Source organism: Zerene cesonia, chromosome 29 (assembly GCF_012273895.1).
Source record: "Zerene cesonia ecotype Mississippi chromosome 29, Zerene_cesonia_1.1, whole genome shotgun sequence".
NCBI classification, from domain to species: Eukaryota; Metazoa; Arthropoda; class Insecta; order Lepidoptera; family Pieridae; genus Zerene; species Zerene cesonia.
The window spans coordinates 2,020,890-2,040,355 of NC_052130.1; the positions used below are offsets into that span (position 1 = coordinate 2,020,890).

The 19,466-nt window shown below is 32.2% G+C and overlaps 1 protein-coding gene across 1 annotated transcript in view; it reads left to right on the forward strand.

Moving 5' to 3' along the window:
* The first annotated feature begins 3,769 nt into the window (after nucleotides 1-3,769).
* LOC119837792 (ABC transporter G family member 20-like) overlaps nucleotides 3,770-19,466 on the forward strand; it is a 46,515-nt gene continuing 30,818 nt past the window's right edge. Inside the window, exon 1 of the mRNA XM_038363549.1 lies at nucleotides 3,770-3,994. The gene's annotated coding sequence lies outside the window, so the exon portion shown is untranslated. The remainder of the gene's footprint in view (nucleotides 3,995-19,466) is intronic.

Consider the following 19,466-nt stretch of genomic DNA (forward strand, 5'->3'; position numbering starts at 1 on the left):
ATGACATTAATAAAAGTTTTTACGAATCATCGATTTTTTTAAGACGCTTTTATTAGCTTTCCTTGTGTGTTAGTGTTAAACCGACTCCTTAAGACCAGCTATTTTTGAACCATTTTTAACAGACAAATATAATTCAAGCTTTGTACTGTTTGTATTGTATTCAAGGATCGGTGTCAATACAATATTTTCACAAGTGTATCTATCCTGATAAGGATTTAATTATTTTCATACATATACTCTAAATAAGTTGTTATAATATAGTTGATTCTATTATTAACACAAGTTTTTATTTATCATAAAGATTTATTTTATTTGATTGGTATGTTGAATACATCATTATTTGACGACCTGGTGACCTGTATTACAGGTTCTTATGTATCTATCAACGCCTTGTAACTGTGAGACAAATAATTACTTTGGTACCAGTTTTTAATAAACTACCTAAAACAATTTATTAAGGTAGTTTATCTCGTAGTCTCGGAATTCTATGGCGCATTCAGATTACCACCAGGTAATATGTCTGTTCGTTTGCTTTCTATAAAATGAAAACCTCTACCCAGACATGGATAATAAAATATTTATGACCCGTCTAACTAGGAAGGTATGTACTTTGGTATTTGTGTGATTTTAGTGTGCTTTTTTTTTATTTTCTGAATTAATCATTTTACATTTATAAAATCAGTATCTAGGGCTACTATTCCACGAATTTTGGTGTAAAATAATGTAATATCAAATCCTGGCGTTTTTATTACGAAGAAAGACAGAGACAGCAATAAACATGAAAATATAATTGAAAAATAATACACAGGCATCAAAATTATTTAATACCTGACATAAAAGCATATAAAATTAGTAACTCAGGCTCTGCAAAGTAACATGAGAATTTGTTTTATCAACGCTATCTATGATTTTTATTGAACAACAACTAAATATTTTGTTGCCCCTTATGTTATTGCTTCTTATTGCAACGAATAGGTGGCGCTAAAATAAAAAGTCGTTCAATTTAACACCATTAACATAAATCAGCTGGTATCACCTAGATGGCGTTAAAACAAATTGCAACATAGCATTGAATTAAGTTATAGAATATATATAATAATAATAATTGAACAAAACGATTATTTTAATGTAACTAATACAGCAAATATCATTTCGACAAGAAGAGTAGAAAAGCAATTCTGGATTTTTTTTCATATTTAACGAAATAATTCAAATAACAACTAATCACAGACAACAATCAAATTTATACGTATTTCTAGAGCGTATTTTTTGTCTATTTTTATAAAAATTTGCTATAAATTAAGAAAAATACTTTCAATAGATATCAATCGAAAAATTGAATCTATCGTACATAGTTAATTTTTCCCGCGGAAGTAGCACAGACCTACTTATTAATGTCAAACTATGTTGCACGGCCGCGTCGGCTCGCATCTTGCGAAAAAATAATTATATAATTCTTACTAAAGTCATACCGTTTGTGGCACTTCAGTCTGATATTTTATTAAGCTTAGTTAAACGCGATTGTTCGTAACAGACTATTTAAACTCACTCACTCGAAACTTACTAATCGTTTAATGTGTTTTAGTAGATGATGATGATGATTAATTATGTTAGTTTCGCATTGATAAGTTAATTGTTACGATACAATGGTGTTTAGCATATGTAACAAAAACACACGACACAAAATTCCTAATACCGATGTAATAGAAATAACAAGGCTTTTTATTTATGGTTACATATAAGAAATGTCAAAAAACAGACAAATTTATAGAAATACGTAATAACAAAAATAAAATACTAGCTTTTCGCCCCGGTTCTGCCCGCGGTACATAAATAGCCTTATGTATATACATATTTGTAACTCACTGAAGTTGCAGCTTTCTATTGGTGAAAGAATTTTTGAAATCGGTCCATTGGTTTTAAGTGCAAACGTTTCATACATACAAAAATACAAATGTTATTAACCTATGAGGGTTCAGGCCAAGTGCGGGTTGGCAGACGTGATATATCGTCGAACTTTTGTTTCTTCGACATGCCGGTTGTCTCATGATGTTTTCTTTCAACGTTTCGAGCAATTATGAAGTGCAATGTGCAAATAAATTGAAAAAACAATTTATTTCTTATTCCTTCACCCGGTGTCAAACCCCAGTCTTTTCACTTTAAGTCCAAGGTCTTAACCACTCATCCACCACTCTCTTCACTATACTAGTAGCATCGTTAAATTATTTAAAAGCTTTCTTTATATATGCCGGTATTCTCTTTACTAAGTTGAACTTTTAACTTGGACTATGAAACTGGTCGCGGCTTTGACAAATATAATATGTATTGCGCATTTTATTTTCATTTTGATTCTCCATAAAAGAACTTATAGAACAAACTAACAAACGAAACAATCAGCATGATTCCTATGGAGTTTGATATATTTTTTTTATTTGATTCCATTTTTGAATCTTAAGTGGTTGATTGCTCTTCCGCCCACTATAAATATCTAACATCTATCCATAATTTTTTTTTTTTTTAGGCTTTCTCAGCTATTTTAAATTTATTATGACATTAACTAACCCATTTGTTAACTACGTTAAGTACGTAAGATTCGATTTCAAACAATAATAGTAATATTATAATACACTTGCATTTGAATTTGACACTGCGCGGACATAACGTAGAGATTATAAAATTTAGACACCCCAATGTAATTTCCACTTACACTACACTCTTATATTTTATTGATTGTAATAGTTAATAAAGTATTTAAATCACGACTTTTTAATATAGATGACATAAATGTAATGCGACAAAGTAATTATCGTAATAATTATTACTTTATTAGGCGACGTTCACAAAAAGTTTTACATTTGTAGAGGTTTTTTGTAATTATTATTATGTTATATAGGAAAATAGAAATAATTTGTTTCTCGCAAAACCAATACACTTAATAAGAAACTTTTCAAACAACAGTATGATATTTCCCGATCTCTTTATGTATAAATAATGACTATTGCCATAAATTGCTAATAATTTTCTGATGGTGATTCATTTGCCTTGTAAAGAGAAGATCATCTCCGTAATACAATAGCATTGATTATGTAAATTTACACTATGGAGGGAAACAAATAACTAAATAATGACTTCACACCTTTGTACAAATGTAAATGAGATACTTAAGAATGTAGGTACATAATTAATTTTGTTATAATCTGTTCGATGGTACTATATTCATTTATAAAAAGAGTGTACCTACCTTAGGTTCAGTCTTTTATTAATATTATAGTGTTTGGTTTCACTCTATTACTAACATTATCGTAAAATAATAATGACAAGCAGTGGTAGACGAAAAGGAATCTTATTACACCTCCGTTGATTGCTTGACACTGAATTTATTGAGATATTCAATTTGATCGACACTCCTTAAGATCAAATAACACAACAAATACTATGAACATTTATTTGTATACTCTGTCACTGTTTGCTTTTCTAGTAAATTACTAAAGACATTGTTCAAACACAAGTTTTACAAGAGCATTGTCCTCATTTGAACAAATAAAACTTTGAAAGCTTAAAAGCAATAAATGTAATGTGCTAATTTCCAAGTTAAACGTGTCATAAGTTCGCGTGATTAAACACATAATGTTTTTTGCTTCAGCCGCGATTACGGAGTTAATATTTTATTAGCAATTATTCTTTATAATTTTTAAATACAATGGACTATTTGTATTTGCCTGCTCTCAAGGTTCCTTAGGTCTGCGCATTGGTGAGTGAGAGCGCAGCACGAAGCAGTTTCAATTCGAACGCTGGCCGCATACGGTGTATCGTGGAATAAAAAAAAAGATCTGTCAATATCAAAACGCGCGCGCTTTTCGAATTTATATTTTTTTAAGTGCTCAGAAAATTTAGTGTCTGTTCCATTTAAAATTTTCAGGAATTACATATTGAATTGAAATTAAAAGTGTAAGTGCTTTGAAAGTAGAAGGAAGTGAAACTTTTTCGTTATTTGGTAAGTACTGTATGTGTTCTAGTTATTTATAAGATGATATAGCGTACTTTTCATTGTTATTACAATTGTTTTATTTTGAACTGTTTTTTTCTGATTCGAGAGATTGTGAAACGAAATTTCTCATTTCTTAACAGTGAGTCATACCTAAGTTTTTATGTTACGGTGAAATTTCTATATTTGTTAAATTGAACAGAGAATATTTGACCGCAATAATACATTGAAACAAAATCAGTTTGTAGTTGATGTTGATGGATGCTAGGTTTCCGTTTATTTCCTTTCCTTATCCCGAATCAATGAAAATTAACGATACCTCAGCCTTGGAGAGTTGGGGAGTCTTCACGCGTCTGTAAATCTTGATCTGCTGTCCTGGTTACTTACCAGCTGACCCAAGGGCTCCTTTGCCAATTGCCTGACTTTTCACTTTAATAAAATTGGAATTTTCGAAAATTTAAAATTTTACATTATCTTTAACATTTAGGTTATTTTAATATTGCTTATAAATAACTTAACTTGTCAATAGTACGTGAATAGCTGAGCTCTCGATATTACTTTCGATTTTTTTTTAATATAAGTCTTAGCTAGATCGATCTATATTTTTCGTGTTCCTATTTTCTTTCTCAGATAACCAAATGATATATGTACGACTACAGTATTTAAAGGCTGATTTCAAATCCTATCCTACTTATTCTAATAATATTATAAATGCGAAATTATTTGGATGTGTGTGTGTTTGTTACTCTTTCACGTAATAACTACTGAAACCGCGGGGCGCAGCTAATATGAAATAACGCTGCGCCCCGCGGTTTCACCCGCGTAAGTCTGTATCCCGTAAGAATATAGGTATAAAAAGTTGCCTATGTGTTATTCCAGTTGTTCAGCTGTATACGTACCAAATTACATTTGCAATCGGTTCAGTGGTTTTCGCGTGAAAGAGTAACAAACATCCATACATACATCTATCCATACTTACAAACTTTCGCCTTAAGAATATTAGTCACAGGAGGCCTGTGTCCCAGCAGTGGGAATATATATGGGCTGATGATGATGATGATACTTAAATATTATATGTAGAAACAAGACAAAGTGTTACGCGATCCGCAATTTCTTAATCCCTAATAACGTAATAGTAATATTTGTTCAAACACATTTCTCGTTAAGATAAATATTAAATAATCATATACGTATTTTATAAATTCTATCCTACGAATATTATAAATGCGAAAGTTTGTGAGGATGGATGTATATGTATGTGTATGTTTGTAACTCTTTCACTTAAAAACTACTGAACCGATTGCAATGAAATTTGGTACGTTATCTACGTACCAAATTCGGAACAACTGCTGAACAACTGGAATAACACATAGGTAACTTTTTATCCCGATATTCCTACGGGATACAAACTTACGCGGGTGAAACCGTGGGGAGCAGTTAGTTAAGAATAATAAAATCGCCATAGGAAAGTTAAATTATGCACGATATTTACTCATACCCAGAAATATCTTTTCATCGTCTATTATTATAGGTAGAATCTATTGAAATAACACAATTTTGTCTCATGTGTAGCTATTTCCGGCTTCACTGAGTGAAAACTGAGCTTTCTAAAGATGAAATGAAAAAAATTTAAACCATTCCAGTAGTTTGTAAACTTATACATACAAAAACTCAGATGTTTCCTCTTTAGATTATTAGTTTAGGTAAAGATACACAACAGATCGAATACTGTCGCAGTTAGTATCACATTACAATACGCCTTTTCTTAAGGAAAATCCTATATTTGTATTCACTTTGAATAACAAGTGACGCTTATTTGTCATTCTTTCAACGTGCATTGACCAGTGACCACCCATTTCTCATTAGCAGGGTTCCTTAGAATAACGTCTGAGTAAATAATTGAAGAATAACCATAATCTCAAAGATGATTTTTATGCATTTTATAGATTTTTATTTCAAAATAAAATTACTTCATAAACTGAGTTCCCGATGATGCTATCTCGAAAGGGTTGTAGTTTTTCTGTAATTATGTTAAAAATTTAATATACCTGGAGGTAGTGAAGTGAGAGGTTTTTCACACGTTAGCTTCACTTGTATGTTTGTATGTAATCGACTTCTTTAAACTCGATTTCTCGAATAGAACATGGGGTGGATGAATGTACATATATGATAAATAAATATCTATGTATTGTATCTATATAATTTGTAAATTATAAAACAATCTCATCTATCTAATTTCTCTCCGTACGCCTGGTTGTCTGTAGGAAATCGCTATATAACGATAAGTCCGCCAATTGTTTAGATAATAAGTTTTTGTGGTTTTATATTTTTTATGAGAAAAAAAGACAAATAAATTAATAAACAATTGTCAGTGAAAAAATAAATACATTACACCTTCTTTATACAACAAACGATTGATTACAATATCGACCTTGACCTTTTAGACATCTTTTTTAAACTATTTATAAAGAAATATATACCCTTTGGAACACTTAATGTCATTATAGTTATATACAATTTTAAACCAAGCACGTTGATAGAATTCTAATGATACGGGACCATTACACGAACAAATCGCACTTGACTGGTCTATTTATTCTTCATCAAAGACACGTGATGATAAAATAAATTATAACTTTTAATGCTTCTTATATCTATATATCTAATTACTTACAATATTGGTTGAGTTTCAAAGATAACTTAGTACACGAGAATTTATTCATTTTTTGTTAGCCACCCAACTCATGGTATTAGTAGGTCTAGCGTTATATAATCTGTGGTCTTACCGATATGGTTGTAATAGGTACACCGATTTCCTTAGTTGTCATCTGAAAATTATATTTCTTAGACAGAAGAAAATATAAGAAATGAATGGATCAGTGAGGTTGTTCCACTTGACTGACCACTCGTTATCCCATGGAAATACATATTTTGATATATAATGTTATACTTAAAAATAAATTGAATTATAGTTATGGAAATAAATATGTTTTTTTATCTGCACCATAGTCTCCGAAACCCTAAAAGCGACGATAATTTTTTTTTTTTCTTATAACTGCATGTATCCCTTCCAATACACAGGCAATTTTTGGTCTGTGCGCTGTAACAAAACTCGTAGTACGTATGATTCACACTACAGCACTTCTACACGGAGACACACAGGTATGTATAGCATACACTCCCACATGCACAGTCACATTGATGACGACATAGGGCTATCTTGCGAGAGCTCACCGATTCTCTCCCACAGAATATATATCCGCTGTTTATTCACCAAGGCCAGTTACACAAAAGACGCGAACTGAATTGTAATTCGAAGGTTAATTTCACTTGCAATGTGAAATACGATGGTTTGTTGACCTAGCGTCTGCAACGTTATTGCACTGATAGCTCTTTCAATGACGTCACGCGTTCGCTTCGCTTCGCCGACGCTAAGAGTTAGTACTCTTTTAAAACGGTTAATCATTGAGGCGATATGACATGTCGAAATAAAAAAAGTGAAAGTGCGACCTTTATTCTATTCATATTACTTATATGGATTGCATAATTCACATCTCCACTAATATTTTACTAAAAGTTGCGTCTAAAATTTTGTGTTTTGATGAAATAATAAAAAAAAATGTATTCACCATATCCATGTTTAAAAGCTTAGGTATACTCCACAAATCATAATATTATACCTATACAATATCATATGCTGTTTAAATATTTATTACAAAATATATTTAAACAGCATATGATATAAGAAGATGCATCCTTCTTTTTGAAATAAGAGCAAATTCATTTTATTTCTAATTAATTATGACGCAGTTTATAAAAGTTTCACAAAAGTTTTGACATGTCGAAATTCGATCTAAAAATTAATTAATTACGTTTAAAAATGCTACTATCTCTAGTCTCTAATATATATAAGTCATCATTCGCGTGCGCCGAAGTATCTTTATCATTACATCACATCACCATCATCATCTTCAGCATATTTTTCGACGGCAGAAATCACAATTTGTCGAACTTTTTTTTTTCTTGATCACGCCGGTTTCCTCACGAAGTTTTCCTTCACCGTTTCGAGCAGTGATATGCGAAATGATCGAATGTAAAATTTGATTTCTGAACGCTCGTCTGATCTATAACGTAAACTAACTCAAACCAAATCAAAACGACTTTAGTACAAAATTCTTATCACTGAAACACCATAATACCACATAATACCTCCATTTCACAGTTGATTTTAACAGAGAAGCGGAAGGATGTAAATACGGAACTTATATGTCGTTTTCTAGACTTATATACGTTAATGTTATATATAATATAACTTCTAATGGTTCTTGTTGTATGTGCATTTAATTTCCTCGTGGTATTTGTCATTAAGGAGTAATGAAGTGTGGTTGTGCTTTTTTTACAATTGCGTGAAAAATTGTTACTATATGTTGTTAAAATAATAAAGAGACTTAAATTTATATCATCCTTTATAATTCGTTTATATTTACGACACTTAATCATCAATATATAACGGCTCTACATAATTTAAAAATAACACTTTAATTCTATCCAATACTGATATTCATAGACATACATATCTTTATTTGGCACCAAAACAAAAATTCAATAAGGAGAAAACCACAGAGTTGTATAAAATATATATAAATTCAGTGGAACGATGTTAACTGAGAAAAAATACACTGTCTGTCCAGCAAGTAAATGTCACGGGACAACGCTAATCGATATTATTATTAAAACAATCGACTGTGACCTCATCATTGTAATACGAGAGTATTGTTATAATCACGTCATGTAACTAAGAATAAGATAATCTACAGTATTTTGTATGTATCTAATGTGCTCTCTTATAATAATGATTTTTAACATAAAACTTAGCCCTTAAGTTGGTAGAACTAGAAGGAACATTAATGGTGGTACTCCACGGGAGGTATCAGCTATCTAATAAAAAAGAATCAATCAAAATGTAATCGCAATACAGTCAAATTGCCTCTTCCTTTTTTGAAAATGCATAAAATATATGTAATATAATAAGTTCTTATGATTATTAACAATTTTTGAAGGAACTACTGTTTGAAGCCGGGTTTTATCAGCATTCTGTAGACTGCTATGCTGCAAATATACATACCACAATCAATAACAAATGTTTACGAATTTTCCGATCACCGGAAAATATTTAATCATCATTATCATCATCATCAGCCTATATAAGTTCCCACTGCTGGGACACAGGCCTCCTATGAAGGTTTAGGCCATAATCCACCACGCTGGCCAAGTGCGGGTTAGCAGATGTCACGTGTCGTCGATGTTTTTATTCTTGGACATGCCGGTTTCCTCACGATGTTTTCCTTCACCGTTTTAAGCAGTGGTGATGTTATCTACATGTGCAGATAAATTGAGAAATCAATTTATTTCCTGCTCGCTTGCCCGGTCTCGAACCCCGACTTTTCGATTTTGAAGTCCGAGGTTCTCACCACTGAGCCACCCCTGTTTAATATTTAATAATTATGGTAAAATAACCATATATATGGTTAATGAATAATTTTTACGTTAGGATCACGTGTCACGTCGGTTTTAACTAATTTTCAAGGACGCACTTCCGACATGTGACGATTCTGTTGATACCATTGTAGGACCATTAATTATTCTCACAGGTTATATCTGTTATTTAAAATGACAAAATAATATTTTAATGTAGTTATTGGAATTATAACAATGTATGTTAGATACTACCAATATGATTATTTACATGAAGTTCAAATGATATTATACGTAAAATGATCATAAGGTTTACATTAGGTAAAAATTGTAGGTAACCGCTTAATTTCATGATCTGTTATTGTAAGCTATATTAATTGACAAAAAACAAGCCTGGAAGATTGGTTTTAGAGTCACGCTGACGGCACACTGCCCGTCTTGTCTGTGCTGACAGCTGAAATATATGTACTATGTACCTCTATGAAGCATATCAGAATGTTGTATGTGGGAGTCGAGCATGCTTCGGCGCAAATTGGGCAAACTCGCACAGGAGAAGTACCACCTCTCCACAGAAGACACGTGAAATAGCAGCATGCTGCTTTGTTTCGCACTATGAGGTAGAGCCGAAGGCCTATATCCATTTCCTTACCCTTCGCAGACCTTTCCATTATTCCTCTAGTTAATCCTTTCTTAATCACTTTCCAATTTAAAGTCGGGAATCTATCTGTAGATCATATCTGTCCAAATGTTCAAAGGCAGTGGTAGCGCTTACCATCAGGCGACTCGCCAGCTCCATTGCCGAGGATGACATAAAAAATAGTAAAAACTAACGTGGGTATCAGCATATGCAGATCGTAGAGGTTCATACGTTCGGCTGTCAGCGCCGACAGTCAGAATGGTCAGCGAGCGGTCAGCGTGACACTAAAACCGGCCTAAGCTTGAAATATCACCCACGTCAAATTAAAACAAAGGTCAATCAACTCGGAAACATTAGAATCTAAAAAATATTTTTTTTTAATACATCTAAATAGGCAAAGTTGAGGAACTGCTTAATTTACATAAGCCCACCCAACATTATAAATACGAAAGTAATTCTGGCTGTCTGTCTCTTCTTTTGAATTGATTTAGATGATATTTGGTACAAACACAGTTTGAGGCCCGAGAAAGGAAGATTTTTCCAGTAAATCCCGCGGGAAAGTGAACTATACGGTAAAACCCCGATTTTTCCTTTGAACTTCCTCCTTTTTGAAGCCGTTCGAAAATTAATCGGTCCACAAACGATCTCTAAATATATAGATATTATATATATACTACTAGATATTAGAAATTAAATAGGTATCGAAAATTGGTTCAGCGATTTAGCCGTGAAAGCGTAACAAACAGACAGATCTTTCACATTTAAAAATGTAACTATATTACATATTTACACAATGAAATAGCGGTATGAACTTTAATGTAATTTCCTTTAAATTACGTACGTGATCCCCGAGTGCTATATCTAGTCTATAGATAACGTTCAAGGATAAACCCAGGGGGGGGGGGGGGCAGCTAGTATTTTATGCATGTTCGTTTACTCTAATAATACTAATAAACATATACTTTTTCTTTTGTTTATTTGTTCTAGTGTAACATCTCTTATGGTTTCTGTGGGTGCAACGAAAAAATTATTAGCATGATTTTAAACATTATTATAAAACTAGTATGACTTCTATACATAAATTTGTCATAAGTTTTATATTTTGCCCTGGGTCAATCTGGTAAGTCGCGACAAGTTAATATTTAATTAAATTGACCTTTAAGTTAAACATAATTACAATTATGCAATGATGAATACAGTTAAAAACGTGCGAACTTGATAACTTCCTTTTCACAGTCGGTTAAATACACGTGAAATAAATAATTCATTATATAGTATAAGGAATCACGTTTTGAATATTACACAATATTTTTAACAATTAACCTGTATTCTAATTAGGGGGCGTCGATAAATTACGCACATTTAGACATCCTCCCCTCCCCCTCCTCTTCCCAAAGTGAGATAGAATGAAATTCAACTCACCATTTGAATGCCTGAAATATTATTGGCCTCCCTTATTTATTATAATGTTTCTCTTTTTACACGCTTTTTATTAGCTTCACCTGTATGTTTGTTTGTTTGTATGTTTGTTTGTTTGTATGTTTGTTTGTTTGTAACTGACTTCTTTGGGCGCGATTTTGACCCACTTTAAACGGCCAGATTTCGTTCAAACTTTGTAGATTTATTGAGGACCGATGACAATACACTAATTTGATAAAATTATTCCAGTTTTCAATTTGCAAAATATGATTTTTGTTAAAGCGTGTTTTATAGTTTTTTTAAACTATTATATTTTATTATTTTATATAGTAGTCTGGAAGAGATCGCTACCTAGCGATAAGCCATTTGAGCATATTCTCTCTTTTGTTGTGTTTTATCTATGTTTTTCGGTAAATTTTTCTATGCAATAAAGAGTTTAAAAAGGATTGACGAGAGGAATAAAGAAAAGGACTGGGAAGGGTAAGGAAAAGGATATGTTTCGGTATGAATGCGCTACCACCGCCCATGAAGGGCGGTGGTAGTGCTTACCATCAGGCGACCCACCAGCTCCAATACCGACCTTGACATAAAAAAATCACTTTATATTCGCAAATAAACCGCATATCTGACGATATCCATGTGAATAACATAACTTATTTGACATTTACTACCTGGTTCGAGTAGGCTTAAAACAAGATTAAAATATTTTTATTTAAATTTTATGTGTGGTAATAAAATATCAACATATCAAGTCAATCGAATCTGTCACAGATTAATTAGTATTCCTTCTGAGGCAATATTTTTTTTTTTTATAAAATAAATATAAATTTTTTACAAAATCTAGCAAACTCGTTCGACATTATTTTCATCTTATCTATATAATAAATTAAACGTAGCATTTATGACATGATTAATATGTATTATTAGTATTTTGCCTTATTTTGTAGCGAAACCGTGTAATAGATTAATGATAGCTTATTATTGGCTAAACCATAAAATGAATTAATGACTTGTGTATTTGTTAGAAGGATCCATTATGAAAAAAGAAGGAAATTATTAAATCGACTGTATTTTTTATGTTTGTCACCTCGACTTTTTGCTGGGTGAATCGATTTTTATGAATCTTTTTTTTATTTGACAAGTGCCTTCCATGTGGTCCCATTTAAATTTAGTCTAGTTATAACAGTTTGAACTAAAAATAGCAAGTTTTATTACAATTATTTGCTAAAGGCTCATCGTGTGTTTTACAATGTTTGACCAATGGTTGTGTGTTACAATGTTATTGTGAATTGAAATAGAATAAAAATTTTTCAAGACAATTCGATGGTTCTTGCCAAATGTATATTTACATTACGACATTAAATCTTAACCTTTAGAGGGTCGTGGTCATTTATCCCCACGATGACCAGTCGGCTTGGGGAAGTACGTTGTTTTGTTATTCTATGTTGATGTTGGTTTACGTTGAAGTGTTTCCGTTTACCGAGAGTTAATTGTTATTCTTTGTTACTTGTTGTCTTAGTAGAAAGAGAGGAAAGAGAATTAGCCCTAATCCGCATTACGTCGAAAGCTGATAAGAAAGTAGAAGGAGAAATGGACGAGACTCATAACTGAATGGCAACCACGACATAGCAAAAGAAAAAGAGGCAGACAATCTACAAGATGGGAAGACGACATCAGAAAAATAGCAGGTCCAATATGGACTCGTGTAGCGAAAGATAGAATAGAGTGGAAATTCCTAGAGGAGGCCTATGTCGAAAGACAAGCTGCAACGTAGAAACGACCGTTTACCGATTACATAGTTCATTTAAAAAAAAAAGAAATAACCGTATAAAGTAAACAAGTTTGTATAGAAAATCATTGTAAAATAAGTTCAGCAATAAAGGCTATTTTATTTTATTTTATTTATTTTATTAAATCTTAACCACCCAATTTTAACCACTTTCATAATATACTATCCGCTCGACCTCGCTTCGACTTAAATCCGTGATATAATCAAATTAAATATAACGTATGACGCTATAGATAACTCGGCTTTATGGTATAAGAATTTTTAAAATCGATTCAATATATCCAGGGATTACACCTTAGAAATACCCTGGGTACTGTAGACTAAAAATGAATATGTACGGAACGCCCCTGAGTATACAATTAATACTATATTGCATACATGGGGGCGGACCAGTACTATTATCCTTTACCTTTTAGTACTATTATACTACAAATACTTTAATAAACATATTTTGGACACTTCTTCCAGTAAAGTATTGTGTTGAGGAAGCTTTAGACTCGCTTTCACCCACATTAAACGGACAGATTTAATTCAAACTTTATAAACTTATTAAGAATCATTGACAATACAATAATTTCACGAGTTTATTTTTTTACCGTTACGAGGATCGCCGGAATTAAATAATTCCCTAAGTATGAAAGCAAGGGAAACTTGATTTAATTATATCATTAAAGTGTGATTTCAGTGATTTTACATACATCTATTGTTTATTCATTTTAAAGTTTTTCATTTTATTTTAGAAACCATTCATAGTAACTTCTAGTTCTCACTTACTCGTCTCAACAACTCACTGACTTACATTTCCCAATGACCTTACGGTATATGACCATGATCTACACTCGCGGCCTTTCATTTTTGATATTATATAACATTATAATATTTACTAATTCACACTTATAATACCACACATATTTGAGGCCATTACTGTTAATTATGCGTGATTTCTTAATTTCGACACACTGACACTTAAGACATTTTAATAATTACAGCTAACCATAGATATCCTACATCAGGCGAACCACTAGCTCTGTTGCTCGCTATTGCATAAAAATATCTTACGATTAAATAATACTTATGTATTGGATTTACTATAGGTTGAGTATGAAAGTTTTATGCATGCAAAAGAAAACGAATAAATAAATTATTAAAAAATCAATATTTCACGGTCAGAAAGATTTTCCAACAATGATACCCAAAACGCTTAGCAAATGACCAACCATGACCTAGACTAGAAATCTAAAGTGCTGCGTAATAAACGCCGCAATTAAAATCTATTTTTATATTTCTTTCAAGATAAACATTGATGTTTTATACCAAGCTAAGTACTCACAGCGCAACAAACCGAGTGTCACATTGGCCTCATTGTACGCTAGCTCTAACGGTGCTTAGGTGCACTTTAGGCGTAACGATATCCTATATTACCTAGAAATCTAAGTATTATAAACTTTTGTGATGTTTGTTAGTTTTTACAAAGAATGAAGCACTTATTTCACTTATTACATTTAGTATGTACTAAGCACAAAAAATAACTTTGAAAAAAAAACAATAAATCGTAAAAAGTAACAGAAAAGTGTGACATGCGCCTATACAGGATGCCAATTTGCTTTAACGAAAAATAGTAAATTGGATAGTTTAATTGTATTGTTTATTTTTATTACAATTTTATGATAATGCACTTGAAAGATGCAATTAAGATATTTTCTCAAAAATAATGACTTCGTTGATTTGTTTGTCATTTAAGGTAATAAAAATAGGGAACTTATCAGGTTTTATGTCTCATAATAAACAATAGGCTTTATTTTTATTGATTAACATTAAAAGCTTCAAAAACGGTTTTTAGTTTAACAAGAAATTTGCAATTGGCCTTGTGGATACACGTGTTTTATGTTACTGTACATTAACATATTAAATTTGTTTTATTTTAATTAGGTCCTCAAAATAATCATAACATTTAATGAAACGGGTAATTATGCAATAAATTACTACATAAACATAACATGATATGCCTTCCATTGCTAATAATTCATAAAACAATGCTATCCAAAGGTTTTCTTTATGTTATAGCGGGAAGCTGTGCCGGAAGTTCGGCTTATAGTAAGGTATCACCACTGGATAAAGGGACTGGACTAGGAAGGGGGTGAGGCCAAGGAAACGGGACCAGAGTTTTTTCGAATATGATATTTTTTTTTTTACCAATTTGGTTTTCTTCTCAATTTGTTTTTCTTCATTTTTATTCAAATACAAATACAAACTCAACATGCCAATAAGCCCAACTTCAACCGCATCTGCACTACATACAGTGCGGTGCATAACAATCACGACAATATATCGTAATATATCGCATCCGTATCGTCGACGGTAAATGTAGGTTACAGACAAACGAAATTACGTTGCCAGCGCGGCGACACATCGAGCCGATGCAATAAATATTACTGCAAGTTATTACTCTTTTACAATCGTTTGTGACTGTTGATCAATCGGGGTTAAGCGTCTGTGGGAGTGGCTGGATATCGGATGGGTGACCTTTGAATGTTTGGTGGATTTTCGTAAAGCTGTCTTTTGGACAGTTTTAATTAATTGTTTTCCATTCTCACTATATAAAGTCTAAAGTAGGAGCGTTATTCATAATAAACAACACAATAAATTTTAATTTTAATTTTTTTTATCGTTTTGATCTATTTATAGTGATTATTCGATCGATTAAGTAGAGTTTGATCGGTCAAAACTAAATAGACTGTCTGATGTACTTAGCTAATTAAATATAAGACTATCGTATCTAGGAATTTTTTTGATGCATTTCATCGCATAGATTTGTCTTCGCGTGACAACTGGCAGGCGAGGAGCAAAAACAAACGACTACTTCTATATCAGGCGATAGAAATTTATTAATACTTACACGCGATTGTGTGGGAATATTACTTGAATGTATGTCAAATGGGATAATTATTTCTCACTAGTTTTTCGCGTGACTTCGCCCGTACAGTCAAAGGAAAATGGTGTCGGGGTTGGGTTGGTCTAGTCTATACTTTGCCCTTCATTGGTCTCGAACGATCCGCTATATTCAGCTATATCGGTTCAGTGGATTAGGCGTGAAGAAGAGAAAGACAGTGTTATTTTCGTATTAATGTATGAATTACATGCATCCTTCAGTGTTTCTTATAAACTTGATAATTCACGATACAATCCATATTAAAACTGTTAAAAATCGGGGCCCTCCTAGCCTTAAATAAAACTTCATCAAATTCCCTTCATCCGTTAACATAATTGAGGAATAAACATAAAAAACTCGACTATAGTAGGTTGCACTATAGTTCATTGCTCTTAACCGTTCTCTCAGCAGATTTGACGTCAGCAAATATTGCCAAAAGATCATATGATGTAATACGCTGGTTTTCTCTCAGATTCCGCTCCCACATCCTCATTAAACGGTTTTAATGTCGTTGTATATGAGTCAAGTCACTTAATTATATCCTTCTATCTAGTACGATGAAAAGGGGATCTAAATACATGTGATACAATCTATGTATTTATTACTATTTAATAGAGGGTACATATAAATATTTGTAGTCTGTGGACTCGCCCCTTTAAGTCTCTCTCTTGAAAATGCACCGAATAGGTCGTTTTCCTAATATACTGCCAAATATTACAGTATATTTCCTATAACTTAAGGTTCAAATATATTATATTTTGTGAAAATATAAGATAATGGAAGATACATATACACGAGGTCAAAAGTTCAACATTTTTAGTACAAGAACGTCTTAAAATAAAACAATAATTTGACCATTAAAAAAAAATTACAAACATTTAAGATATGAATAACGGAGGCACCAGAAAACATTTCATAACGAAAAGTAACATGTACTAATTTTTAGGGGACATTAATTTATGAATAATACCTAGGTTCTAATAAAAATTAATAAAATCCACGTGACTGCTAATTACTACATATTAATTGCTTATACGACCAAGGCGTTATATGACCACTACTAGACCACTTTTATTCTTATTAAGTTACAATAGTTAACATCTACCGATCTACGTGGAACGATTTTGAAGCTTTGCTAAACAAATTTAATTTTATACACGCAAATTTAATGACACAATTTACGAACACAAAATTCATAATTTATGACAAAACCAAGCAAGTAAGAGACGGACTCGCGCACCGAGGGTTCCATACAAACCTGTTTTTTATATGATGTAACTGAAAATGTATGCCTCTCGCAATTTTTCCTTAATCTGTACTATAAGACGTTGTTTTGTACAACATTTCTATTCTAACTTCGCGGTTTTCTGTTGCTTTTTATTCCCTTGTAAGTGTCCCTTGAAAATGTTGATCATAAACTGCGTATCTTTTGATTGCGTCGGCTTCATCGTCGGCTAGAAGTTTGATCTTTTCACAGTAGACTTGAGTATTTAATATGAATTTCAGTTCAATACCTCCTCGCCTCTCTGAAAGAGGCAGGCAGACAGACAGACGGATGAACAACAAACTGATCCTTTAAGGTTTACGCTTTTTCCTTTTGTGATACGGAATCCTAAAAATAACCATGAATGTCAAATATAAATTAATAGATAAAGAGGCTTAAACCGGATGCTTGGTCGATTATCGTTTAGGAAAAACCTTGCCAATATTCAACGTTCCTTTACAAATATCGTGATATTTCCCTTTAAATAATAATATACCATAAAACTGTCTTAATTACCCTTACGTTTAATATTACCTATGAACACGTGCTTAATGTTTCGTTTACACAAGACAACATGTGGCATCTGCCAACCCGCACTTGACTGTGGTTGTGCTGTGGTGGACCTGAACCCTCGTATGAGGCTTTAGTCTATTCATAATTTTAATAGGATCACAAACTCAAAAATCTCTGTCTGTCTGACTATATGACTGTTAAATTGTTTGCACATTCGAACTTGCAAAGATGCAGCAAAAAGTTATCAAAGATTCTTACACTTGAATGTGTTTCTTTTAATTAAAGACTTAACGGATTTTAAACGACTCATATCGTATCCCCTTGACGCACACTATTAAGTCGAAACGTCGGGTTAAATAATGAAATAAATAGTTCATAAATAATAAAATGAAAAGAAGTTTAAAATCCGTTGAAAAATCTTTAACTTCCATGTATATCTGTTTTTTTCCCATCTCTGCCATAATATCTCACAACCACAAAAGAACAAACCTTTCATCCACGCATTCTTAAGTAACATGATTACAGTCCGTCTGTCAATAACGTGATGTAAGGCTGACCATTAGAACCTCTCGCTTTCTTCTCAAAGACATACCTCATATTAGACAGTAATGGTACATTTATAGCATACTAGTTGCGCCCCGCGGTTTCACCCGCGTAAGTCTGTATCCCGTAGGAATATCGGGATAAAAAGTTGCCTATATATTATTCCAGTTGTCGAGCTATCTACGTGTCAAATTTCATTTTAATTGTTTCAGTAGTTTTTGCGTGAAAGAGCAACAAACACACACACAACCTTACAAACTTTCATGTTTATAATATTAGTAGGATAGTAGGAAATAGGATTATAGGCTATATATGAGTTATTGTAAGCGATCGGAGATTACACATATTTCCTTCATGTCACGTATACAACCAACAGTGTAAGAATCGGTCCAGTAGTTACTGAGATTAGCGCGTTCAAATGAACAAACTCTTCAGCTTTATGTCACTACTAATAGAATTATAGAAAGATCTATACATATTAAAAGATTCTTCGTTAAAACTTATTTTTTACACTTCCCATTAGCCCATATCTCGAACTCATTACAATGATGTACTCATTAAATAAATGAAATAAAAATAAGTAAGTCTTCTATTTCCTAATAAATATACTACAAGTTATGTAAATACAAACAACGAGACGGCCCTGTTAAAAATCATCAAATACAGTTCTATTTATATCCGTAACACCCAAAGATTTTTTTTTTTTCTTTTTTTATTAGAAAAGTAAACAATAAGACTTCCCTCTGTGCTAGTCGACCGACTGTGTTACAGCAGGGAAGAATTACATAATTTTATTATTGTTCCAATTACCATTAATAATAATCACAGATTAATTTGCCATTAATAAGAATCACAGATTAATAAGAATAAAGTTAACCATTCAACGCATCATAAAAACTGTATATTGCGTTT